Genomic DNA, 11,212 nt, shown 5'->3' with positions numbered 1-11,212 from the left:
GCTCTTTTTTTTAAGGTAAAATTAATATATTTCTTGCTACCCACAAAACATGTGAATTTTGCAGATGGGGTAGTAGATGGATTGGAGAAGTTAAAGTGAAATATACTCAAACCCAGGACTAGATCTACTAAATATTTCTCTTGATTCTTAACACTATAAATGTGATGGAGGATATATAGATAACAACTACTAACATAGTTGTTTGTACAAGACCTGAAGCAATGGTGACTGCTTTTTTTCTAGCTTTATGTATTCTTTATATTGATTGAGTTACTTGGAGCCTATTCAAACATTAACTGACAATCTTTCAGATATATATAAAAGTTGAGGCGTTGTTTTGCATAACAAGATAGTGCCTTTATGTGCCTCAATTTCAAAATTTTTTGTTTACCTAGTGACTATAGAAATAAGGATTCGAAGCCCCATTATAACTTTTAGCTTCCACTTATCGGACCTGACCAGAACATAGAACATTAACAAACCACTTTGAAATTAACCCTCTTCTTTGTCTCAAATTTTATACATGTATGGTTCAGATAGTTAATGTTCTGAAAATTCCATAAGTGAGCAAAGTGTTCATTATACTTTCGTTATAATAAGAATTGAAACATGATACTAGTTATTATCACCATTGTTTTACATAAACATTTTCATGTTACATGAAGACCTTCAGGAGTGCAAAAAAACCAACACATACTCATGAATCTAAACAAATTGGGAAAAGTAATAAAATTAGAAAACTCAAGTGCCATTGCAAGACTGTTCACCATGTTTACTAATCATAAAATAACAACCAGCAAATATTAGAATGAACAATCAACAAACATACATACTCAAGGAAACAAACAAACCAAAAAACAATAAAAAAATTGATTGCATAGCAAGGATGATCATCATGTTTACTAAACATAGTAAATAAATTAACAAATGTTAGAATGTTACACCATTCAGTAAATATACTAAGGAACTGGAAAAATCTTACAAGCTCAGTTCTCTCTGGAAATAATAAATCATGAGAAATAAAGAAAGGAGATAGAGCATGAAGAGATAAAAAATTGTAGATCTCTAAAACAAAAGACTGGTATAACATACATATGGAAGACATAAAAAAGATGACCATTTAGGTCCTGTAGGTTTAAGAATCTCATAGGTTTTGCACCAAACTTGAAGGGGAAAAATGTTTGTATCTTAAAAAAGGATATATGTTATTTAGCCTAAAACAAAACTTTTACAGAACAAGTTCATGGTTTGGTGAGAAATCTTAAGTCTAAAATAGTACTGCAAAGTTGAATTTTCAAAAATGGATGAAATCAATCTTCTCAACGGACATAGAGAGGTCAGCGACAAACACTATGACTTCAGGTTAACAAAGCTTTTCATTAAATCCATCTAGCTACATCCTAAGATTGAAGTAGGGAAAAGAATTAATTTTGGGGCTGTCATTTTAAGCCAAGGCATTTCCTAAGCATAAATAACAAGCTTAGAAAGCAAGAAATCCTGAAGTTTGGGCTATAGGTGAGAGAAGAAAACCCACTTTTGTGGCAATGAATCACATGTCCATTTGCCACTGAAATAAGCCCTTATTTTGGTGGCGGATCATTCTCATATTTGCTAGTGATCTAATCATTTTCAATGATTCTATCCATGCATTAAAGGTTGAGAGAGGTATAGGAAGTCAAGTCTGGGCATGACATTTCAACTGAAGAATTTAGATAGATAAAAAATAAATAATGTTATCTGACTCGTTCAAATAGTGAGGAATAAATAGAATTAATCTAGGGAGGAAAAATGGTTAATAAAAAGAACAAATTATTACATCAATTTTTTTAAAAAATTATTTGAAGCAAGCACAAGGAATCGCAATAAGGCAAAATACGAATTCAGTACAATGAGCATGGATACAGATAGGGAATTCTAAGCCGATATTTGATATAATCGTCTCCTTTATGGCAAAGCCCTATTCTTTCTTAGTTTGCCCTATTTTTCACTGTGTTAAATTTTGGTATATAGCCATCTATTTGATTTTTTATGTAGGAAAACTTTCCTTGGTAGCAAGATGTCAAGTAGCAAAGCTCTTTCAAAAAATATCTCAGATGAACTATGCACAATGCATTCAAAGGAAACATAATTTAATTGTACCATTTTTAGAGTGATGACTGGGCATGCAAATACACATCACCCAAGTAAATAGTAAGTCTTCTAGGAAATCTTCCAAATAGACTAAACACCAAAAACTGTGAGAAATACTCTGCACTAGCAATTCTTACAGAGCCTTGCCAAAAACACAACTACATACAATAAAGGAATGCCTCAATATAGGCTTCAATTATTCCCAAGTCATTTAAGGGAAAAAAAAATATTAAACAATATTTACTATCATTCATAATAGGTCCTTTGTACTCGGTAACATAGCTTCAAGTGCTACATTACAACTACTAGGTCCTTTGTACGCCATGAAAATATATTGAATCTTCCTTTGTACTCAGACGTAGCCAACTAGAACATGGTTTTGAGGAAGAACAATGGGCCCTTACAACTACCTTCTTCCAAAATCAAGTCCTCGGCAGTATAGGGCCCCATATAAATGTGACCAAGGTCATGATTGGCAAATGTTCCATGCAAATATGAAACTCCTCAAAGATTTGCAGCATTGCAAAAAGGTTAATTACCAAAAATGATAAGACAAGAATCATTCACACCAATTTAACAAGGGTCATTGGACGAGGTGAAATAAACACAACAAATAGACAGGTGGTTGAGCAATAATGCACAACATCTAAATAGCCTAGAGGAAAAATATACAAGCTAATGCAAAATTAATTGATATTTTCCTAACAGCTGGATGGGGATGGCCAGCATAGGGAGCCCAATCATTGTTGAACATAAGAGCATTTCCATCTATTCATTTCAAACTAGCAGGGAAAATTAAATCAATAGAATCATACATAATTGTTTCTCCCTGAATTGTGACTGGGCGAAAATGTATAGCACCCTAAAAGAGGGTATTCACTTGTTGAATATGTGCAAAAGGTTATAGAGCATCGCACCTGTGAAGTGGATGGATTGATAGTAAATATTTCATGCAAGGAATCCATTATTAGAGCTCCACAGATCATTATCACTCCCGCAATGCTGAAATTTGGTGAAGTATGAGCATCTACAAGGGTGAACATGATTAAGCCCGCAACAAGTAGTAGCATAGATATGTATTCATGGATGGGATATTTCCTCCTCAAGCTAGGTATAAAAGCTCCCATCACCATCACTAGAATAACGTTCTCACATAATTTTAAGAGAGATGTGAGATCATTATTCAAACAAAATCAAAGAAATCGCCCTATTCTCGGGCCCCAACAAGTAATTCTACTAACTTTCCACTAACAACAATAAAATTACTGCTCGACAATCACACTTTCATTGTACAACTAGAGAAAGGACCGATCGGGAGTTTAATTTAATTAAATAATTAGAAAAGAAGACATTCTAACACTCCAAAAAAAAGGGTAAGGATCCACTGCTTGAATTTCTATAATGTTTTTCAATTATTTACCCAAAACATTTACTACCATACATGTGACCGTAAATATAAGATCCAGACTACCTGTGTAGCCTGTTAGGAAGAGGAAGAACTATAAATGCAAAGTACCTTGGTTGATTTGAACATGAGCTGAGCATGATAGTTGAGAAAAGTGAGGGAACCCTTGGTTAGTCCATGGGATCCCATAAGAATGCCTGAAAGCTTCACATATGTTTTCTATGGATTTACAACTTATTTCATTCTGAATCCCTACAATAAAATGAGATCTAAGTAGACAAAGTTTTGCACAAATGTGAAGTACCATCCATAGCTACAACACAATAGCACACAATCTACTTACAGTCTTCTCAAGTTATCTCATAAAATATGCACAATAACACAAGATATGAGGAAAATACATAAAACAAAGAGTAAGGAGATCGATCTAGAAATGCAAAATGGAACTCGCTAAAGATATTCTCGCTCCAAAATGATAAACACCTGAACTGCAACCTGCTATAAATCTATTCCCCAATCAACAAGAGCAAACACTCATAGAGGGCGGGTGAATGTGTAGAGGCCAGGATTCGACGGGTGAATGTAGAAAAAAGCACACCGAGCGTCTCTAAAGCATTATCTTTGTTCCCGCTCAGGCACTACAAAAATTTAGTGTTCAAACATTTTACCTCTAAAAGCTACGGAAATTTGGTCCTCTTTTTTTTTTTTTTTGGTTATGAACTCGAGTTGGTCAAAATTTTGACCAACACGGGGATAAAAACTAAAAAAACATGAAATGATAGGCCAATATGGCCTTTGGTCAAAAATTTTGGTAAAAAATGACCCTCAAATGTACTAGTGACCTTGGTCCTATAAGGTTGGAGGTATATTATGTTTGTTTGCAAAGAATATTTGACATTTATTCTTTAAGCACATTCTTTAATTTTTGAGAAGTACAAGTTCAACGACCACATTAATACCAACCGATTGAGCACTTATCAACCTTTGATGCTCATTGTTTTCTTAGCTTCTATGGTATTTTCTTTTTAAACACACTAAATGTGAGATAAATACTAAAATTTTGGCCAACATAGATAGAAACTAGCGCCTGAAACTTTGTTCTTCGGCAACCACAAAACTTGCCAACCCCGCAAGCTCCGTTAGCTGTAATGTTTTAGCTACCCATGTGGACAGAAAACCCTTCAATCTACGACTAACACTTGGCTGTTGAATCAGCACATCCACCAGCTCAAACACCATGTGGAAGGTGCGACATCCTCCCACCAGCTAAATAGTTGACACAACATCCCACCAGTCCTAGTCAGCAGTATAGTTAGTAGGATGGCCACATCAACCCACTACCACATAGGCTCTGCCATGTAGGTAGTCGTACATTTGACTACACAACCTGGTCAACAATCCATATAGACACATTAGTAGGGTTGTACTTTGCCATGTCACCCATCTATACAGTCTGTACATGCTGACATCATCATAGGTGGAAGGTCATTGACATCATCAATTTATTGGCCTAAATTTGATGATTGTCTAACCATCATTCTAGGAAAAATTTGAACTACTATGATGGCCATATGACCGTGAAATTTAAATTTGTCTTTTGCTAATGTAACCCCTCTCCAGATTAATTTTTGATTTTACAGTCTAACTTTGGGAGGCCATATCTCAGTTATTCGAACTCCAAATCGATGCAATTTTTTATGAAATTGGGTAGAATTTCCTAAACTTTTTAATGGTGCAACTCTTTTCTAGTTTTGCTACATGGATTTGTTAGAAATTGCATTTTTTTATGACTGTACCTATCTACTCCTACATTTTAGAACTTCAAACACTCCATATGGGCACATCTATACTCGAAAATAGGTTCTATTTTTTTTGAAAGTGCATTATTTTTTGTCTACTTTCTAGATTTGCAATCAAATTGTAGGGTTGTGTGGACAAAAGTGTCACTTTCAGAAGTAGGGCTTTTCTTTTCTTTGTATTACTTCAAAATTGATGTACATTGTAAAGTTCTTGATTTTTAATCTTCCAAGAGGTTGTAACAAGCAAAATCAAAATTCCACAAAGTTTAAAAATTGGCAAGTGGCCATTGTAATCGCACTACTTATAAAGTGCCAAAAGCATCTATTTTTTTTTTGGGGGGGGGGGGGGTTTCTTGATTTAGTGAAAGGGAGGGGGGGGGTGTTCTTGGTGTTGCGTTCCTTTTTTTCTGCAATTTTCTTTCATTTTCTGCATTATGAATTTTTTTAAGTTAAATTAACTCCACATAACTATGCTACATGGTCCATCAAAATGTGGTATCATTTAATGCACAATGGAGTTTCTCAATATGTAGATGGTATCCTTCCTAAACCAATAGGTGATAATGTATCAACAAGTGATATTTCAACTTGGGTAGCAATGGATAGGGAAGCCCTAGGTGATATATATTTGGGGGTTGATGACAAGATCATGTATCAAATTAAGAAGTCTTCTACATGCAAGGAAGCTTGGGATACCCTCAAAAACCTATATGGTAAAGTGTTTGAAGAGGATGTTTTCAAAATTGAATATGAGCTTGTCTCCTTAGATCCTATGTCTACAGGATTTCATCATTAAGGTGAATGAACTAAGGAAAAAGCTTACTGATTGTGAGAGTTCTATCAAAGATGACAGATTGATCTATCTCATTCATAACAAGCTGCCATCAAAGTATTCCACATTTGTTTCTTCTTATAACACCTCAAAGACTACATTAGGGTTAGCCTATAAGAAAATCTCCTTTGATGAATATGTTGATTTGTTGGGTACATAAGAAAAGAAGTTGAAATCAATGGGGATTCTCAATTAACCTAAGTCTAAAGCATTGGTGGCCAAGAATGAGGGTTCTCAAAGTTCAGCTAGACAGTCTTTAAATAAAGGAAAGGGTAAGAATAAGAGGTGGAAGAAGGAAAAATTAGAGGGTGCAAAAAAGACAACATCAAAATCAAATCAACAAGGTAAGTCTTCCTCGAATTCCAACAAGAAGGGGGACAACAATAAGGAGAAGAAAAAGTGTGCCTATTGCAAGAAAATGGCTCATGAAGAACATGAGTGTTATCATAAAAAGATTGATGAGTTGACCAATATCATGAAGAAACATAATGTTCCATTTCCTAATGCTTACAAGGATAAAGGATCTTCTTTTGATTCAAAGGGAAAAGGGCAAGCACTCATGGCAAATATAAATTCTTCAAAGGAATGGATTCTTGACTCCGGTGCCTCCTATCACATGGGTTCTTCAAAGGAGAATTTTTCTTCAATGAAGTAGTCAAAGGTACTACACATCTTTGTGGGAGATGATACCAAAATGGAAGTTTAAGGGAAAGGAAACATGGAGAAGGAAAATGGATAGTTTCAAGATGTTCTCTATGTTCTAAACCTAAGTTCTAATCTCCTCTCGATTTACCAAATCACTCACCTCGGAGATGGACATAGAGTTGATTTTCTTCCAAACTTAGTTTAGGTGCACAGTCTAAAAGATGACTCCTTGGTTGTAGTGGGGAAAGTGAATCATGACAAAAGGTTATACTCTTTCTCCCATTTTGTGCCCAAGTCTCCTTAAAAGGCCTTGTTAACACAATCCAATTCAACAATCAAATTATGGCATGAGCGGTATGGACATGTTTCCTTCTACTATCTTTAGTAACTTTGCACATACATAATGGTCAAAGGTCTACCCCAAATCAAATTTTCCCAAGGTGAATGTTCAATAGATTTAGTGGATATGCATCCAGAGGGGAAGTTACAAAGAGGGAAGTCTTCAAGAGCACTAGGTGTTCTACAGATGGTTCACATGGTATTAGCAAGACCTTTTGCAGTAAGCCAGGCTTGCTACATACTGACTTTCATTGATGAATTTTCAAGATACACTTGGGTCTACTTTCTTTTTCATAAGAATGAAGTGTTGGACAAGTTTCTAGCCTTCAAGAATCATGTTGAACATAAATCAAGGAAAGCCATCAAAGTTCTAAGAATGGAAAATGGAAGCATGTATGTGAATAGAAGACTTACAGACTTTTTCAAACTTGAGGAAATTGATCGTCAAAATCTAGTACCATTCATTCTGCATAAGACAGATGTTGTAACATTAAGGATTTGAACTCTTAAGTTTATGGCAAGTTGCATGATACAAGCCAAGTCTCTAGATCCATCACTTGAGGTTGAAGGAATTAGTAGTTCCACTCACATTCTAAATAGGTCTCCTCATCCAACCTTAGATGGCAAGGCTCCTTTTGAGGCATAGTGCGGCAGAAAACCTATTGCGACACACTTTAGAGTCTTCAGTTGTTTTGCATAGGAAAACACATCTTCCAGGGGATGCAAGACACAATCACCTTGGCTTTGCACTTTCATTGGTTATGAAGATAATGTGAAGGCATACAAACTATTGGATCTAGAGACACATCAAATTTTTGTGGAGAAGGACGTACACTTTGAGAAAAGTTCACCAAGCTTGTCCTTTAATCCTCTCCACACATCATACCATGAGGAAATTGATAGTGACACTAGTGATAGTACTTCAATAGATTTAGACATGTGGGGTTCTATCAACAGTTGCAGTGAGAGGTCACTACATCAATATAGTCCACATGCATATATTGCCATAGTGATAGGTCTAGCATAGCAAGGTACATCCAGTCTTCCAGGTCTATCTTTAGTGATAGATTTGGGGGACAGTATTGATGATCTGCCTCTTCTTCTTGATGCAGTAGCACCTTCTTCAATTGTCATGAGGGCTCCATCCAACCCTCTTGTTCATTCTCTACATGATCAATCATCATAGGTTGAAGTGATTGTGGATACTTATGATCAATAGTTGCAAAAGGGTTCTTCATTAGCTGAGGAGACGTATAGTTCTTTGAGACAAGTTCTTCAGCTAGTTGAGCAGGTTTTAGAGACATCACTTATCCATTGGATTCTTTCCACACACAGTCGAAGTGTCTCATTTGTACCCTTGGCCTTATTTCTTCCTAAGGGGAGGAACACCATTCTATAATCTTGGATCAACTTCTTCATTAGAGTAGTCACTGGAAGGCATTCTTCTTTTGGGGGGGAGCGTATTCTATCTCTCTTCCTCTTCTCATCATTCTCTTATGTATATACTGGATGTATGTCATAATGGGAGATTCTTGATTACTCTATCCATCCATACATCGTTTTTATTTTTCATCTCTCTTTTTGGGGGAGGGTTTTTCCCATGAGGTTTTCCCTCTTTCTCTGCTTTATGATAGATTGCATTTCGTTATGTACATGGATACCTAACATGGCTTAGTAGCTGAGACCCATCATGCACTTCATCCTAGTTTTCATAAGCTTAAGGGCATTCCCCTAAGTTGCACTTAAGGGGAGGTGTTGGTGTAAATATGTATTTACTATTTAAACTTACATAAGTTTACTTAGGGTAATGCATTGTTTTATTATTTATTTAGGTGAGACACTTAGGAGTTTGTGTACTCTCATGAGTTTTCATGTTGACAACATAGAAGTATGCAACTTTAATTTAGTACATGTTGTCTACAACACTGATTTGTGTGATACACCATTGTAGGCTTATCCTCACATCATCACACTTAATTCTGTGCTTAATGGAGGATAACCCATATCTAGTGGACATGTGCCTAGTTGTATGACTTATCATAATGTTGACTTCTATGCATTCTAGAAGCTCTCTAGAGGCCTTTATATACAGGCACTCCTAGTGTACTTTCATATGACATATTGAATGAATATATCATCATTCTAATCATACTCTCTCTTTGATCCACTGTTGTGCTTGTGTTTGAGTTCCTTAGTCTTGGGTGAATTTTTTCCTAAGCCAAATTATTACAAATCTAGAGGAGACATTCAAGAAAAAATAGTTGTAAGAAAGGTACTTAGAACTCTTCTTCCTATTTATGCAATTAGAGTGTCTACTATTCAAGAGATGAGATGTGATCCACATAATAAAATATCTTTGGATGCTCTAGTTGGAAGATTGACAATTTTTGAATTAGATAACTTTGATAACTATGTTCCTAGTTTAAAATTTATTGAATCTGCATTTTAAACTAAACTCTCACTCAAGAAAAAGAGTAAGAAATCAAAGTCTAGTCAATCAAGAAGTGAAGAAGAAGAAGAAACAAAAGAAAGCTCAGATAGTGATATTAAAGTTGTTGAAGCCATACTTTCAAAGAAATACTCTAAAGGTAGGGGAAAATACAAAGGTAAAGTTCCTCTGATCTACTTTTCTTGTGAAGAAGCTAGTCACATTGCTGCAAGGTGTCCAAACAAAGAAAACAAAGATGAAAAGAAAAGAAATAAGCACAAAGGCAAGAAATATTCCAAGAACTACAAGAACTACAGGGACAAAGGTAAGAAATCTTGATTTATGGCTAAAGATTTTGATAACAGTGAAGATGAAATGGTATATGCTGCTAAAAGATGAATCTGGTGATAAAGGAGATAAAATGGCACTTATCTCTCATGTTAGAAAAAATGATAAATGGATTATTGATAGTGGCTATTCAAATCATATGACTAGACACAAAACACAATTTGAGCATATGGAATATTATGTTAGAGGCAGTGTGAGATTTGGAAATAATGAATCTTGTAACATAAAAGGAAAAGGATGTATTTCTTTAACAAAGGAACTTGTATGTGACAATGCTTATTAGGTTGAAGGACTAAAGCATAAACTACTAAGTGTGGCATAGTTGAATAACATTAGATTCAAATTATGATTCATGGATGGATAGGCCAAACTAGTGGATGGAAAAAGAAATTTGGTTGGATTTGGCAAGTAAACAAAAGGTAATCTATTTTATCTTAATCTCAGTGAAAGTTCATGTTTTATTGCTCAAGTAGAAGAAAGCTGGTTATGGCACAAAATATTATGTTATGTAAACTTTGATAATCTGGTTAAGATAAGCAAACATAAAAGAGTAAGAGGTATTCCTAGTTTAAAGAAACGTGATATGAGTCTATGCAAAAATTACCAAAATGATAAGATGGAAAAGACTAGTTTTAAAAGCAAGAACTATCAGTTAGGAGAAGTCTTAGAACTTGTGCATATAGACTTATGTGGACCCATTGGAATAGAGTGTTATAGTGAAGAAATTTTTTTCATTCTTTTTGTTGATGATTATTCTAGAATGATGATTGTAATGTATCTAAAAGAAACATCCGAAGCTTTTAAAAAATTCAAGTGGTATCTAGAAAGAGTAGAAAAAGAAACTAGAAGAAATGTTTGAGATTAGATAGAGGTGGTGAATTCATCTCCAATGAATTCAATAATTTCTACATTGAAAGAGGAATCAAAAGACAAGTATCAGCCCTTGGTACTCCACATTAGAATGGTATGGCTGAAAGAAGAAACAAATCCATCATTGATTGTGTAAGAACCCTGATGATTGAAAAGAATGTTTCTATCAACACTATAGTTCATACCTTGAATAGAGTACAGTTGAAGAAAGATTCAAAAAAAACTCCTTATCAACTATGGTATGGCTACAAACCTAATGTAAGTTACTTGAAAATATTTGACAACAAATGTTATATCTTGACATAATCTAAAAAAGGAAAATTTGATGTGAAGGGTGATGAAGGCATATTTTAAGGATACTCCTGTAGAAGTAAAGCATTCAAATGTTTTAATTTTTCTACTCATAAAATCATACA

The 11,212-nt window shown here is 34.8% G+C and overlaps 1 pseudogene; it reads right to left on the bottom strand.

The window, feature by feature from the left end:
- Positions 1-2,805: 2,805 nt before the first annotated feature.
- LOC149546914 (UDP-galactose/UDP-glucose transporter 4-like) lies at positions 2,806-4,774 on the bottom strand (annotated as a pseudogene).
- Positions 4,775-11,212: the final 6,438 nt, after the last annotated feature.

This window comes from Cupressus sempervirens, chromosome 7 (genome assembly GCF_028749045.1).
Source record: "Cupressus sempervirens isolate cs-2001-9-10 chromosome 7, ASM2874904v1, whole genome shotgun sequence".
Classification (NCBI taxonomy): Eukaryota; Viridiplantae; Streptophyta; class Pinopsida; order Cupressales; family Cupressaceae; genus Cupressus; species Cupressus sempervirens.
This window is presented reverse-complemented; position numbering and strand designations above follow the sequence as displayed.